The following is a 15,489-nucleotide window of genomic DNA, read 5'->3' as shown; positions in this document are numbered from 1 at the left end:
TTTTCATGGTCCAGCAAATATTGTTCTAAAGGATTAGTAGGAGGCACGGCAATAGAAGCAAGATCAATAATTTCATCCTTACTAGGCAATTCTTTATCATGGGGTTGTCTATGAAATTTAGCAAAATTAAACTCATGAGACATATCTCCTAAGCCAATTGTAACAACATCCTTTTCGCAATCTATTCTAGCATTAACAATATTCAAGAAGGGTCTACCAAATATAATGGGACAAAAGTCATCTTGTGGGGAACCAAGAACAAGAAAATCAGCAGGATATTTAACTTTCCCACACAAGACTTCAACATCTCTAATAATCCCAACTGGTGAAATAGTATCTCTATTGGCAAGCTTAATTGTAACATCGATTTCTTCTATCTCAGCAGGTGGAATATCATGCATAATTTCTTTATATAAGGAATGAGGTATTGCACTTGCACTAGCACCCATATCACATAAGCCATGATAACAATGATCTCCTATTTTAATAGAAATAACAGGCATGCGTACAACAGGTCTATGTTTATTTTTAGTATCGGGTCTAGCAATTCTAGCAGCTTCATCATAGAAGTAAATAACATGACATCAATATTATCAGCCAAGAGATCTTTAACCATAGAAATACAAGGTTCAACTTTAATTTGCTCAAGCGGTGTATCTGTTCTAGTATCACTCTTACAAACCACAGTTGAAGCTTTAGCATGATCATTTATCCTAACAGGGAAAGGTGGTTTCTCAATATAAGTAGTAGGAACAATAGGATCATTATAAGTGATAGTCTTTTCTTCAACTGTAACAGGTGAAACAACTTTTACTTCAATGGGAGGATTATATTCAAACCACTTCTCCTTAGGGAGATCAACGTGAGTAGCAAATGATTCACAGAAAGAAGCTACTATCTCAGAGTCAAGTCCATATTTAGGGCTAAATCCACGAAAAGCATCGGTATCCATAAAAGATTTAACACAATCAAACTTAAGTGTCATACCTGACTCCTTACCATCGTTGGAACACCAATCTTCAGAGTTGCCTTTAATTCGTTCCAATAAATCCCATTTGAATTCAATAGTCTTCATCATAAAATACCCAGCACAACGAGCATGGAGCGGTTGTTGAGAGAAAGTCGAGCATAAACCTTTTGAATAATCATATCTCTTGAGATCTCATGATTAGGGCATGAATATAAAAGTGACTTAAGCCTCCCCTAAGCTTGAGCGATGCTTTCTCCTTCGCGAGGCCAAAAATTATATATATAATTGCGATCACGATGAACAATATGCATAGGATAGAACTTCTGGTGAAATTCCAATTTCAATCGTTTATAGTCCCAGGATCCCATATCATCACATAGCCTATACCATGTCAATGCGTCTCCCTTCAAAGATAAAGGGAAAACCTTCTTCTTAATAACATCATTGGGCATACCTGCAAGCTTAAATAATCCACAAACTTCATCCACATAGATAAGGTGTAAATTGGGATGCAATGTTCCATCTCCTGCAAAGGGATTAGCTAGCAGTTTCTCTAACATACCCGAAGGAATTTCAAAGTAAACATTTTCAGTAGGTTCAGTAGGTTGAGGAGCAACTCTTTGCTCTACTGGTTGGGGTGAAGATACCCCGAATAAGCCCCTCAAAGGATTATGTTCCATAGTAACAAGTGACAATAAATTTCAGCACACTATATAAATGTTTCCTTACCAAGTTCCACTTACCAAAGGCGCTTCACTCCCCTGCAACAGCGCCAGAAAAGTGTCTTGATGACCCACAAGTGTAGGGGATCTATCGTAGTCCTTTCGATAAGTAAGAGTGTCGAACCCAACGAGGAGCAGAAGGAAATGACAAGCGATTTTCAGTAAGGTATTCTCTGCAAGCACTAAAATTGTAGGTAACAAATAGTTTTGTGATAAGATAATTTGTAATGGGTAACAAGCAATGAAAATAAATAAGGTGCAGCAAGGTGGCCCAATCCTTTTTGTAGCAAAGGAAAAGCCTGGACAAGTTCTTATAATGAGAAAAGCGCTCCCGAGGACACATGGGAATTATCGTCAAGCTAGTTTTCATCACGCTCATATGATTCACGTTCGTTACTTTGATAATTTGATATGTGGGTGGACCGGTGCTTGGGTACTGCCCTTTCTTGGACAAGCATCCCACTTATGATTAACCCATATTGCAAGCATCCGCAACTACAAAAGAAGTATTAAGGTAAACCTAACCATAGCATGAAACATATGGATCCAAATCAACCCCTTACAAAGCAACTTATAAACTAGGGTTTAAGCTTCTGTCACTCTAGCAACCCATCATCTACTTGTTACTTCCCAATGCCTTCCTCTAGGCCCAAATAATGGTGAAGTGTCATGTAGTCGACGTTCACATAACACAACTAGAGGAGAGACAACATACATCTCATCAAAATATCGAACAAATACCAAATTCACATGACTACTAATAGCAAGACTTCACCCATGTCCTCAGGAACAAACATAACTACTCACCAAGCATATTCATGTTCATAATCAGAGGGGTATTAATATGCATTAAGTATCTGAACAAATGATGTTCCACCGAATAAACCAACTAGCATCAACTACAAGGGGTAATCAACACTACTAGCAACCCATAGGTACCAATATGAGGTTTTGGTACAAATATTTGATACAAGAGATGAACTAGGGTTTGAGAGGAGATGGTGCTGGTGAAGATGTTGATGGATATTGACCCCCTCCCAGTGAGAGGATCGATGGTGATGACGATGGTGATGATTTATCATAACCGGAGGGAAGTTTCCCCGGTAGAACAGCTCCACTGGAGCCCTAGATTGGTTCCGCCAAGGTTCCGCCTCATGGCAGCGGAGTTTCGTCCCGTAAGCTTGCTTATGATTTTTTTCCAGGGTAAAAGACTTCATATAGCAGAAGATGGGCATCGAGGGCTGTCAGGTGGCCCATGAGGCAGGGGGCGCGCCCAGGGGGTAGGGCGCGCCCCCCACCCTCATGGATGGTGGATGGCCCCCCTCAGGTACTTCCTCCGCTCAATAATTATCATTAATTCTAAAAATGACTTTCGTGGAGTTTCAGGACTTTTGGAGCTGTGCAGAATAGGTCTCCAATATTTGCTCATTTTCCAGCCCAGAATCCCAGCTGCCGGCATTCTCCCTGTTCATGTAAACCTTGTAAAATAAGAGAGAATAGCCATAAGTATTGTGACATAACGTGTAATAACAACCCATAATGCAATAAATATCGATATAAAAGCTTGATGCAAAATGGACGTATTAGTGATCTCTCGAAAGGTGGCTCGTGAATTATATACGAAGCCACACATTAGGAATAACTTTGGAAACAGGGGTGTACAGGAGAGTCAGGTTTCGATCCTGTGGAACTTTGGGTTATGGGCCCACCATGTGGGTTAAAAGTAGATAAGGGTCGCTGACATCTTGCACGGTCACGATAGCAAGGCATGACACCTGTCAGTTATATTGGCAACAATGCCGGTACCAAGGGAGAGGGACGAAGAGAACCATTTTCCTGCTTGTTGAAACGAGGCGGGCCAATAGGCAAAGTTCTCGTCCATCGGTGGTTACCGAATGTCATCAACATTAGTAACACGGTCTTACTGACAAGGTTGTACACCAGGGTGTTTATATAAGCACCGAATTATTACTGCTTAGATCATATAACCCATGAGAATGGTTAAACAAGACAAGGGAAAGGAAAAAGTGATTATCAGATTAAACAGAACAATGAAAGGGAAAATGTGTTTAAACACATTTTTCAGGGGTATATCCTTCCCAAGGACAAGCAGAGTAGGATACCCATGACAGGATATAATGTAGAAAAACTCTTTAGGCAAGGGAAGAGAAATTTCATGACATTAACCATACAATGGTGTTTGGATAATGGATAAGGAAAAACTTAGAATTGTGCCTTAATGGTTTTTTTATTGAGAATTGGAGTAGCACAGACATGCTTCAAGATGGTATTGAAAAGGTCTTCAAGAAAAGGTCAGGCCTTGGATACACGAAGGATTTATCAGGAACCACTTGTAGAATAAGTCTTACCATTTCCTCATGGAAGAAAGGATAACCTTGAGGAAAGGAAACTATAACAATAGGGCCTCTGGCCGGGTGTGCTAGGCATGACATCATCTTACCGGTTCATATAAAGACCAATGTTATAACTCGTGGATATCTGTTCCAACCATCATATCTGACCGAGATTCAGTTCTGATTGGCATCAGAATACCTCAGACTTAGGATGCACGAGGAGAAAAGGTGTGACACAAAATGACGAGATGACATCGAAAATTCTCGGAAAATGAACTATGGAAGCAAGTTCCAAAATAAGAGTTCATCATTAAACCAAGGAGAGGATGAGGAGGTGGCAGATGGACTTGGCGACAACTCATTGAGATTTCCAAAAAGATGTATCTCCTCGATAATGTAAACAAAGAGATAACATTTGTCAGATCAAATGATATAATGATGTATGCTTGAGGAAAACATACACAAGTAAACATTGGTTGAAAGGTGCACTTGAAAGATGGGCATAGGTAGCATGATCAACGGTAGAATGGTGGTTCAACAACCAATAGTCTAAGAACGAACTATTGACCAACTTCAAAGCAATAGGGTTGCTAGAAGTACAGAATCCATGCATCACCGTCCACTTGTTGGCATCCCGCTTAGAATCAACACGGGGGCCAAGAAGGGAAGCTTATGGGGAGGAGTATTACTTGCATCAATATTTCATAAGACGTGGTGAAATTCTCACGACGTTTTTGGCATAAACGATGGTAATACTACAAGGTAGAGCATAACATAAATCGGATAGCAAGGAACTCAATGTACAACGCAAAACTAGAACAAGCTTTGAGCTGGGAGGAAATCCAATAATGTTGTCGATGTTAACACAATCATTGAGGGGCAAGCGTGGAATTTCTCATCAGGAACTCAAGGTACGTCTCGGGAGAAGTTAAAATGTTGGTGATGATCACGACACATTTATCAAGAGGTTTCAAGAAGATGTAATCAATCGGCGACGACATCACACCAAGGGGAAATGGTGAGGCCTAAGGTTACTATAACCATAGATAAGATGCCAACTCAGAATTCGGAGTTGTCTCTCAAGACAAACAATATGATGCGGAAAGTTCGATGTAAGCTTAGAGCACTATCGGGATTGTGTCCCAGGGATGAAGGACATAGGTGGAATGGTCAAGCAGTCAGCCTGATGATGATGTTGTAGTCAATCAGTTGGGAATGACAAGATCGAGTACAAACTCGTAAGCAAAGGAGATTATTAAGAGTTGTCGAATCGCAGTGCAGATTCGATTCACTATTCAATGTTCTCGGTTGACGACAACCCAGAACTCGTGGAGTGACTATGATAGGGAAAGGTATTACTCCAACACAAATTCATAAGATGTAGTGCAATGGCATGATATCCTCGAGATATCAGGGGGATAATACTCGAAGGTATATCAAATTGGAGGTTTGGCAGACGTAATGATCTGCTGAAGGCAAGTACTTTTATCTTGTCCGAGAATGGGATCAAAGAAGAACAATCATGGTCAGAACCACGATTGCAAAGGACAAAACCATAGATACAAGATCAAAGTATGCCAAGTGAAAAAATATTGTTACGAGAAGCTATCATGATAAGATCAACATCATTACCATGGGTATGAACACAAAGTTCAAGGTTGACTCCCACTTCTTCAATCACAACTTTCCATTCACTTCTCGCTATCAAAGAAGTTGTAGTGTTGAAATTTTATCTAACGAAAAGCCAGTAGAGTATAACTTGCATAACTTACAAGCTTACATATTAGGGAAGGCATAGGTCCAACCCATCGGGCCATCTTAGGAACATATAACACAAACTTCAGGAGTAAATTATACCACCTCGACAACAGAGCATGGTTGAGAAAGCAGAGGATACGATTTACGAAAGGCATTATGTATCCGAGGAAAGGCTCACAATAATTCTGAATGTGAATGACACTATCGGATATGTAACACCCCAAAAATTTAACCAGGTTTTAGTTATTAAAATTTTGCCAAGAGTTTAAAATTTTGCCTGCAAGAATATTTCTGTTGGTTTCAAAACCTTTCTTTTATTATTAAGGATTTATTTTTCCCAAGTGGATCCTTCCAAACATATTGAACTTCTATGCCATCTCATTAAAACAATTTCCTAATCAGTAGGTTTATTTATTAAATTATTCCACCCTGAGCTATATTCTTGAAAATGACTTGTTTTAAGATTGGAGCTCTTTTTGTACTACAACCATTTGATTAACTTAACTAATAATTCCACCAAAATTCGGAGATGTCATGTGATGCCTCTAAATCACTTTTATGCAATAATATAATTCATTCATTGCATATTTTGAGTGCTACACATGTTTTTCCTCTCTGGTCTAGTGGGCAGTTTTGCACTGCAACCCTTTCAAATAGTTGTTTCTAGCTTCCACCAAAATTATGGGATGTCAGTAGGAGCATATGATTCCATTGTATGCAAAAATCCAGGGATGTTCTTTGAAAATTTTGAGTGAATCAACCTCATCTCCATTCTGGTCCAACATGATGGTTTGTACAGCAACCATATTATTGCTTGCTCTTTGGCCCTTGATTCTTTCTCCTTCTTGTAGTCCTCCATGCTAAACCCCTAAGCCCAGGATCATGCCACCATTGGCATATTTTTGGTGCATGAACTAATGCCATTAGGTTCTGCCCAGAATTGTAGTTTTTCAAAACTTGCACTAGCAAGTTTCTCCTTTTTGCAAACTAACCTCACCACCCTCTTGTGCATCCAAGGAGACACTGATCTGGAAGATTTGGCTCCTCCAAGAAAAGCCTAGGTACTTGTGGCATTTCGTCAAACACCTGGAGTGCATGGTCAGAATTGGCATGATCTCAAGTCTACATTATGAACTTGGCCACCTGACCAAACCACCTTGTCCCTGGAGTTTCCCTCTACCTCTAAACTAGTCCTGTTACTTGCCAGCCCCGCTCAAGCACTCTAAGCTACCCTAGAATTTCATCGAACACATCCCGGGCGTGCTCTGGGCGCGCCCAGAGCGTGCGTCTGGCACGCACGTGCGCCCGAGCCGCCGCGTCTCGCCATGCACTCACCCCAGCCCGTGACCGACCGCAGCCGGCACGCCGTGTCCCCTTGCGTGCAGCATGCTCCCCACTCACCGCAACGCGCCAAGCAGAGCCTCGCCGCGTCCCCGGCAAGCCAAGAACTAGCCGCCACGGCCGCCCGACAGCCCTGACTCAGGCCAGCGCCGCCCTAGCCACCCCGGCTCGCCACCTGCCCCTGTGAGCAGCGCAAGCTTATCCCCTCGCTCGTCGGCTAGCTCTCGTCGCCTCCACATCCCCCTGCCGCTACAGAACATCGGTCGCCGGAGATCTTATCCCCACCGCCGCGGAACCGACCTCGTCGCGCTATAAAAGGAAGCCCCGAGCTCGTCAAGCCCTCAAAGAACTTCCCTCACGCCCTCACTGACCCTCCCGTGGTAGTAGAAAGACCAGAGGGGTCGTCTTCCTTTTCTCCGGCAAACACAGCCGCCGCCGCCATCTCGACCACTCCGGTACCACCAGAGCCTCCCCCTCTCCACTCTCTCCACTAGAAGCTCTAACTTCCTCCCCTGAACCCTTCCCCCCTGCTCAAATTCGATCGGAAACCACCGCGACTCCGAAACCACTTCACCCCGAAGCTTTCCTCCGCCGCGAAGCTCGCCGCCGGCAGCCCACGCCGTCCCCGCCGACCCAACGACTACCAGTAGGACCGCCCCGGTATGACGGATCCATCCCCACCCTCCAGAGGCCGCGAGGAGCCGCCGCTCGCCGGCGTTGGTCGTTGGAGCCTCCGCCTCTGTCCAGCCAGAGGAGGAAGGAGGCGGGGGAGATCGGTCAAACCTGACCAGTGGGCCCTTGGACCCACTGTCAGTGACCCCGCTCCAGTCCACGTGGGTTAAGTGGTAACGTATTTGCAAAGTACGTCTTCGATGTGTACCGGTTCGAAACGTTTTCCTTTTCTTTTTCTGTTTTTTTAAAACAGATTTTGACCAAATGTTTGACTGGCTATATCTTTTAAAATATAACTCCAAATGAATTGATTCTTTTTCCTACATCTCTCAAATTCTGTCTAGTTTATTTTAAGTTTTATTTGGAAAATTTTTCAAACAACTTTTTGTGCTGTTTTTATTTTGTGTGTTAATTCATTTATATTTTCAAAAATAGGATTTTTGAAGAGAGGAGAAGTATTTCAAGAGTTTGAAATGCACCCTGCCTTCCCATGACCTGAAGGCAAGCATTCTGAACCCCGACATAATATTTTTGTGTGTTCGATGCCACGTTCATAACATCACCTCACTTTGGAGGAACTTGTTATTTCATGTGATATGATCATATGCATGGGTGCATGTTATTGATTTCCATGCTGTTGGAAATGAACACACTTGTGATGATAATCATCCTCATGTGCCTTGCATGCATACCGGCAGGAACCCGGGAAAACCTCTGCCTTGGGTAGGCATGAGTTTGTCGCCGGTCTCCGTCGGGACGGTCATGTCCGGTATGGCATGGTAGGGTATAATGAGCGGTGATCCTGTTGGTTGAAATGTTGTTGTTATACATGACATGCAGGGAAGATTATAAACCTCCTGAGTCGACCGTAGATCGAGTCTTGTTCCAGTAACCCCCATACTTGTTCCGTACTACCACTCGTCTCTACAGCAAGTAGAGTACGGTTCAGTAATTTGTCAACCCCTTTCTAGCACACACCGTACAGAGGGGCCGGGATGAGGGTACCACGACCATGGATTAAAGCCAGTCATCCGGTCAGGGGGCATGGGCGTTTTCGGTTGAAGCCGAGGGGGTAGCTTCCCCAGTTTTGCGCGCAGTATAAATTTTGTGATCCCATGCTAATCGAGGTTGTAGCCTCCCCACTTAGAGTTTGCTTGACAGGTGTCATGGGTGATTCCAGACACGTGTGAGTTAAGCTGGTGTATGCAAGTCAGGTGCGTTTTCATTTAAAAGACCATAGACGGAATTAGTCCCGATGGACTAATGGAATCCGTTACTCGTGGGTAAAGAGTACATCCTCTGCAGAGATTAAATCTATTCGAATAGCCGTGTCCATGGTTAAGGATTATAGTCTGGGATGGGTCAAGTGTCGGTCTTAGTGTCGGTCTTCGGAGGAGAAACTGTTAAACCAGAACGAGAATTACTACTTGTGACTTGTGAATATTATTATTATTATTATTGCTGACTAACCCATGACATTACTGTTATCATCGAGTATCTCTGGGATGGTTCTACCTCCGGAATATTCACTATGATTGTTTCTTTTTAAAGCCCTGTATGTGGTGTCGCTCAGACGCCCGACTGTGGCATTTCTTTTAAATCTCTTTATGTGGTGTCGCTCAGATGCCCGACTGTGGCATTTCTTTTAAAGCCCTTTATGTGGTGTCGCTCAGACGCCCAACCGTGGCATTTCTTTTAAAGCCCTTTATGTGGTGTCGCTCAGACGCCTGACTGTGGCATTTCTTTTAAAGCCCTTTATGTGGTGTCGCTCAGACGCCCGACTGTGGCATATTTGTTATTTATTTCATAATTTTAATACTGCTATGTTATTGCATTTTTTATAAATAACCTGCTTACATGCATCAGAGATTTATCTACTTTTTTTTGACTGCCGTCATGAGCATAAATATCTTTAGCACATCATCATATTATTCCTGTGTTCAAAATGTTTGCGAGTACATTCAAAGTACTCACTGGCTTGTCCCTGGCTATTGTCTTGGCCAGATTTCTTGCGCGGAGAGGAGTGACCGTGATGACGGCCCAGAACCTATGCTACAGTGATAGCAGCCTCGCGAAGATAGGAATTAACCTGGTCAGTTGTTCCCGTGGGAAATGGAGTTCCATGGACACTGATGTTTCACAACCCGCTTCCGCCACCAATCACTAGAACCCATTTGTTGTACTCACAGACCAGAATGGTCTTGTACTACATATTTTGTATTTGCTTGGAATTTCTGTATCAAGTTGGAGCCTCATCAGCTAACAGTAATCCAGGGGCTGATGAGCACGACGGTCTCTTTCTGGAAATTGATACCCAGAAAAACCGGTCGTGACAGACTTGGTATCAGAGCCAGGCTGACCATTGGATAATCCTATCTTAGCCAGGTCGGATAACTTAGGTAAACCAACCTAGCAGACCCTAACCAAAACCCCAACCAAGCTTCCCGTGCAAGATAGCCACACAGTAATTCCGACACTTTTGGCAGTCGGTGCCCAACTATCAGTCTAGCCTGTCGATCACACGCCAATGACTGATGGCAAAAATGTCTCATTCGCAAGCGTGCGAAGGAAGACTCCGTTCCCTTTTCTATAAAAAGGGCACGCTAGCCTCAACCCAGCACAGCCTCTTCCCCAACCTAGCAATGCCTGGTCCCATAGTGCACAATGAGACCACGACAACCAACCTTGGAGGTTTTGTGACCATACTCGCAAACCCCACCCGTCATGCCTACGCGTTAGAAGAGCCTCCAGAATATGTTGTGTACCAAGGGTCCATGAGCAGTGAGAGCCGTCAATTCTGGGCCACTGTGCACATCTACGGTAGGAGTCTATCTCCAGAACGCCCCTACAGGTTCACTAGGAGAACAACTTCCTTCGAGCCACAATCTGTCCAGCTAGCTGCTCGAGAGGCTATAGTTCAACTCCGGCAGTTGTCTCCCAGAGTTAACTGTCGCTCGTTCTACTACTACCCCAGGCGTGAAGGGTATGGTAGACCACCCCAAGTTGCCAGCGGAGACCACGAGACGGATCCCGCGTTGTTGCACCTAGTGCGCTATGCAAGTGCACTAGAGGCATTGTTTGATCAAATCACTATTGATCTGATCGCAGCTCGAGGAGAGCTGGTTCGCCGAGCCCCGGCAAGCAGGGAAGCCGAGTCCGACGCCGACAACCCAGTCGTGCTGTTTGGACACCCGATCGAGACCCTGAGGTCAACTCCAACCAGCGGCCAAGGTGTCTTGATGACCCCAGAAGTGCTTCGTCACCTTTTGGGAGCACACTCCAACGGGATTGTGGCAAACAATCCCCGTGATGGTCATCATCGCTACCCCGACCCTGCAGTTCCTCCGCCATCTCCGACTAATCCCGGCAGTGAGACCCGTGGAGAAGCCTCGACATCCACCAGACACGCCCGTTTAGACGTAAACGAGGTAGACTAAGCTGTACGAGTAGTGCCGAGTCTCAGTGTATCCTCGCTTTGTAATCATGCGACCTTGTATATAAACGCAGCCTGTCGTTGTGCCTCTGTTTTAATAGTAGCCTTGCGTATTTTGTCAGCGCATAGTTGCATATTTTCCGGGCACAGCTACCAAAACCAACCCCGACGACAACCACAGTAACACGTCTCTTTATGAGATATGTGTATCTCTGACACTGACCCGACCTTTGGAGCTAAGCTGGTAAATTTATTACCTTTCACCACGGTGAAATGACCCAGCCCCTTTGCTATTTAAAGGCCACCTTGTGATCTTACCAAGCACCCCACATCTTGTGCACCACCCTCACAACCTTCTTCCTGTCATGCCGAGCCCCAGTATTCATCTGAGAACCCCAGATGCAACCCCAGGTAGCTTTGTCAAGATATTGTGGGACTTTACCTGCAGTACCATGGGTTCTTCCCAGCCACCCCAGTACGAGCTGTTCAAATCAAGAATCACTTTTTCCACCTCGGAATATTGGGCAGCAGTACACATCCCTCCCGTAGACTCCAATCAGGATCCAACGGAAGTTTCCATTGTGGGGAAATCTATGCCAACCCCACACCTGGCCATAGAAGTTGCTGCGAAAGAAGCGATTGCTCGCCTTTGATCCACAGTACCCTATGCCCGCGAGCGAGGATATTATTACTTTCCGAGCCGTGCAACGCCCGGGGGAGTAACATCTTTCCCCGGTGGGCGGATTGAGAAAGACCCAGTACTGTCCAACCTTATCCAGTACATCATCGTGCAAGAGCATTTGAATCAGCAAGTAATGGATTATCTCCAGAATCTCACTGATCTGAACCCTCAGATTGCAATCCGCAGACCACTGAGACCTGATCCGGAGAGACTCATACATCGACTGGTCAATCCACTTCCTCCGATAGAGGAGGAGTGTATTCCATTGCCAGAGACATTTTATCAGGACCCCGTCCAGTTACCGTTTTCATGTTAGACGACACTGCTGTATTTGTTATTTCAGCATTTACTATTATGTGGTAACTTATGCATGGTACCTCGAATTTGTGTGACGAGTCGAGTATTTAGTTTTTACGTTTGTGAGTGGTTTTCTTCGTGAGCAACCTGTGTAACCGCGAAAAATCCTGGAATGAGATTTTCTCCTTCCAGAATTTGCTGCATCTTTTATCCCCTCACTACATGGATTATTTTTATTCGCGCAGCACCACGGCAGCAGACTCACAACCGCTCGAACACGTAAGGAGTATTTATTTTTCACAACGGCTCTTAGCAAATCTCGAGGATGAGATTTTTCTTAAGGGGGGTAGTAACTGTAACACCCCAAAAATTTAACCAGGTTTTAGTTATTAAAATTTTGCCAAGAGTTTAAAATTTTGCCTGCAAGAATATTTCTGTTGGTTTCAAAACCTTTCTTTTATTATTAAGGATTTATTTTTCCCAAGTGGATCCTTCCAAACATATTGAACTTCTATGCCATCTCATTAAAACAATTTCCTAATCAGTAGGTTTATTTATTAAATTATTCCACCCTGAGCTATATTCTTTAAAATGACTTATTCTAAGTTTGGAGCTCTTTTTGTACTACAACCATTTGGTTAACTTAACTAAAAATTCCACCAAAATTTGGAGATGTCATGTGATTCCTCTAAATCACTTTTATGCAATAATATAGTTCATTCATTGCATATTTTGAGTGCTACACATGTTTTTCCTCTCTGGTCCAGTGGGCAATTTTGCACTGCAACCCTTTTAAATATTTGTTTCTAGCTTCCACCAAAATTATGGGATGTCAGTAGGAGCATATGATTCCATTATATGCAAAAATCCAGGGATGTTCTTTGAAAATTTTGAGTGAATCAACCTCATCTCCATTCTGGTCCAACATGATGGTTTGTACAGCAACCATATTATTGCTTGCTCTTTGGCCCTTAATTCTTTCTCCTTCTTGTAGTCCTCCATGCTAAACCCCTAAGCCCAGGAGCATGCCACCATTGGCATATTTTTGGTTCATGAACTAATGCCATTAGGTTCTGCCCAGAATTGTAGTTTTTCAAAACTTGCACTAGCAAGTTTCTCCTTTTTGCAAACTAACCTCACCACCCTCTTGTGCATCCAAGGAGACACTGATCTAGAAGATTTGGCTCCTCCAAGAAAAGCCTAGGTACTTGTGGCATTTCGTCAAACACCTGGAGTGCATGGCCAGAATTGGCATGATCTCAAGTCTACATTATGAACTTGGCCACCTGACCAAACCACCTTGTCCCTGGAGTTTCCCTCTACATCTAAACTAGTCCTGTTACTTGCCAGCCCCGCTCAAGCACTCTAAGCTACCCTAGCATTTCGTCGAACACATCCCGGGCGTGCTCTGGGCGCGCCCAGAGCGTGCGTTTGGCACGCACGTGCGCCCGAGCCGCCGCGTCTCGCCCCGCACTCACCCCAGCCCGTGACCAACCGCAGTCGGCACGCCGTGTCCCCTTGCACGCAGCATGCTCCCCACTCACCGCAACGCGCCAAGCAGAGCCTCGCCGCGTCCCCGGCAAGACGAGAACTAGCCGCCACGGCCGCCCGACAGCCCTGACTCAGGCCAGCACCGCCCAAGCCTCCCCGGCTCGCCACCTGCCCCTGTGAGCAGCGCAAGCTTATCCCCTCGCTCGTCGGCTAGCTCTCGTCGCCTCCACGCCCCCCTGCCGCTACAGAACGTCGGTCGCCGGAGATCTTATCCCCACCGCCGCGGAACCGACCTCGTCGCGCTATAAAAGGAAGCCACGAGCTCATCAAGCCCTCAAGGAACTTCCCTCACGCCCTCACTGACCCTCCCGTGGTAGTAGAAAGACTAGAGGGGTCGTCTTCCTTTTCTCCGGCAAACACAGCCGCCGCCGCCATCTCGACCACTCCGGTACCACCAGAGCCTCCCCCTCTCCACTCTCTCCACTAGAAGCTCTAACTTCCTCCCCTGAACCCTTCCCCCTGCTCAAATTCGATAGGAAACCACCGCGACCCCGAAACCACTTTGCCTCGAAGCTTTCCTCCGCCGCGAAGCTCGCCGCCGGCAGCCCACGCCGTCCCCGCCGACCCAGCGACTACCAGTAGGACCGCCCCGGTATGACTGATCCATCCCCACCCTCCAGAGGCCGCAAGGAGCCGCCGCTCGACGGCGTTGGTCGCCGAAGCCTCCGCCTCTGTCCAGCCAGAGGAGGAAGGAGGCGGGGGAGATCGGTCAAACCTGACCAGTGGGCCCTTGGACCCACTGTCAGTGACCCCGCTCCAGTCCACGTGGGTTAAGTGGTAACATATTTGCAAAGTACGTCTTCGATTTGTACCGGTTCGAAACGTTTTCCTTTTCTTTTTCTGTTTTTTTTAAAAACAGATTTTGACCAAATGTTTGACTGGCTATATCTTTTAAAATATAACTCCAAATGAATTGATTCTTTTTCCTACATCTCTCAAATTCTGTCTAGTTTATTTTAAGTTTTATTTGGAAATTTTTTTAAACAACTTTTTGTGCTGTTTTTATTTTGTGTGTTAATTCATTTATATTTTCAAAAATAGGATTTTTGAAGAGAGGAGAAGTATTTCAAGAGTTTGAAATGCACCCTGCCTTCCCATGACCTAAAGGCAAGCATTCTGAACCCCGGCATAATATTTTTATGTGTTCGATGCCACGTTCATAACATCACCTCACTTTGGAGGAACTTGTTATTTCATGTGATATGATCATATGCATGGGTGCATGTTATTGATTTCCATGCTGTTGGAAATGAACACACTTGTGATGATATTCATCCTCATGTGCCTTGCATGCATACCGGCAGGAACCCGGGAAAACCTCTGCCTTGGGTAGGCATGAGTTTGTCGCCGGTCTCCGTCGGGACGGTCATGTCCGGTATGGCATGGTAGGGTATAATGAGCGGTGATCCTGTTGGTTGAAATGTTGTTGTTATACATGACATGCAGGGAAGATTATAAACCTCCTGAGTCGACCGTAGATCGAGTCTTGTTCCAGTAACCCCCATACTTGTTCCGTACTACCACTCGTCTCTATAGCAAGTAGAGTACGGTTCAATAATTTGTCAACCCCTTTCTAGCACACACCGTACAGAGGGGCCGGGATGAGGGTACCACGGCCATGGATTAAAGCCAGTCATCCGGTCAGGGGGCATGGGCGTTTTCGGTTGAAGCCGAGGGGGTAGCTTCCCCAGTTTTGCGCGCGGTATAAA

Source organism: Triticum aestivum, chromosome 7B (assembly GCF_018294505.1).
Source record: "Triticum aestivum cultivar Chinese Spring chromosome 7B, IWGSC CS RefSeq v2.1, whole genome shotgun sequence".
NCBI classification, from domain to species: domain Eukaryota; kingdom Viridiplantae; phylum Streptophyta; class Magnoliopsida; order Poales; family Poaceae; genus Triticum; species Triticum aestivum.
Note: the sequence above shows the minus strand (reverse complement) of the source record.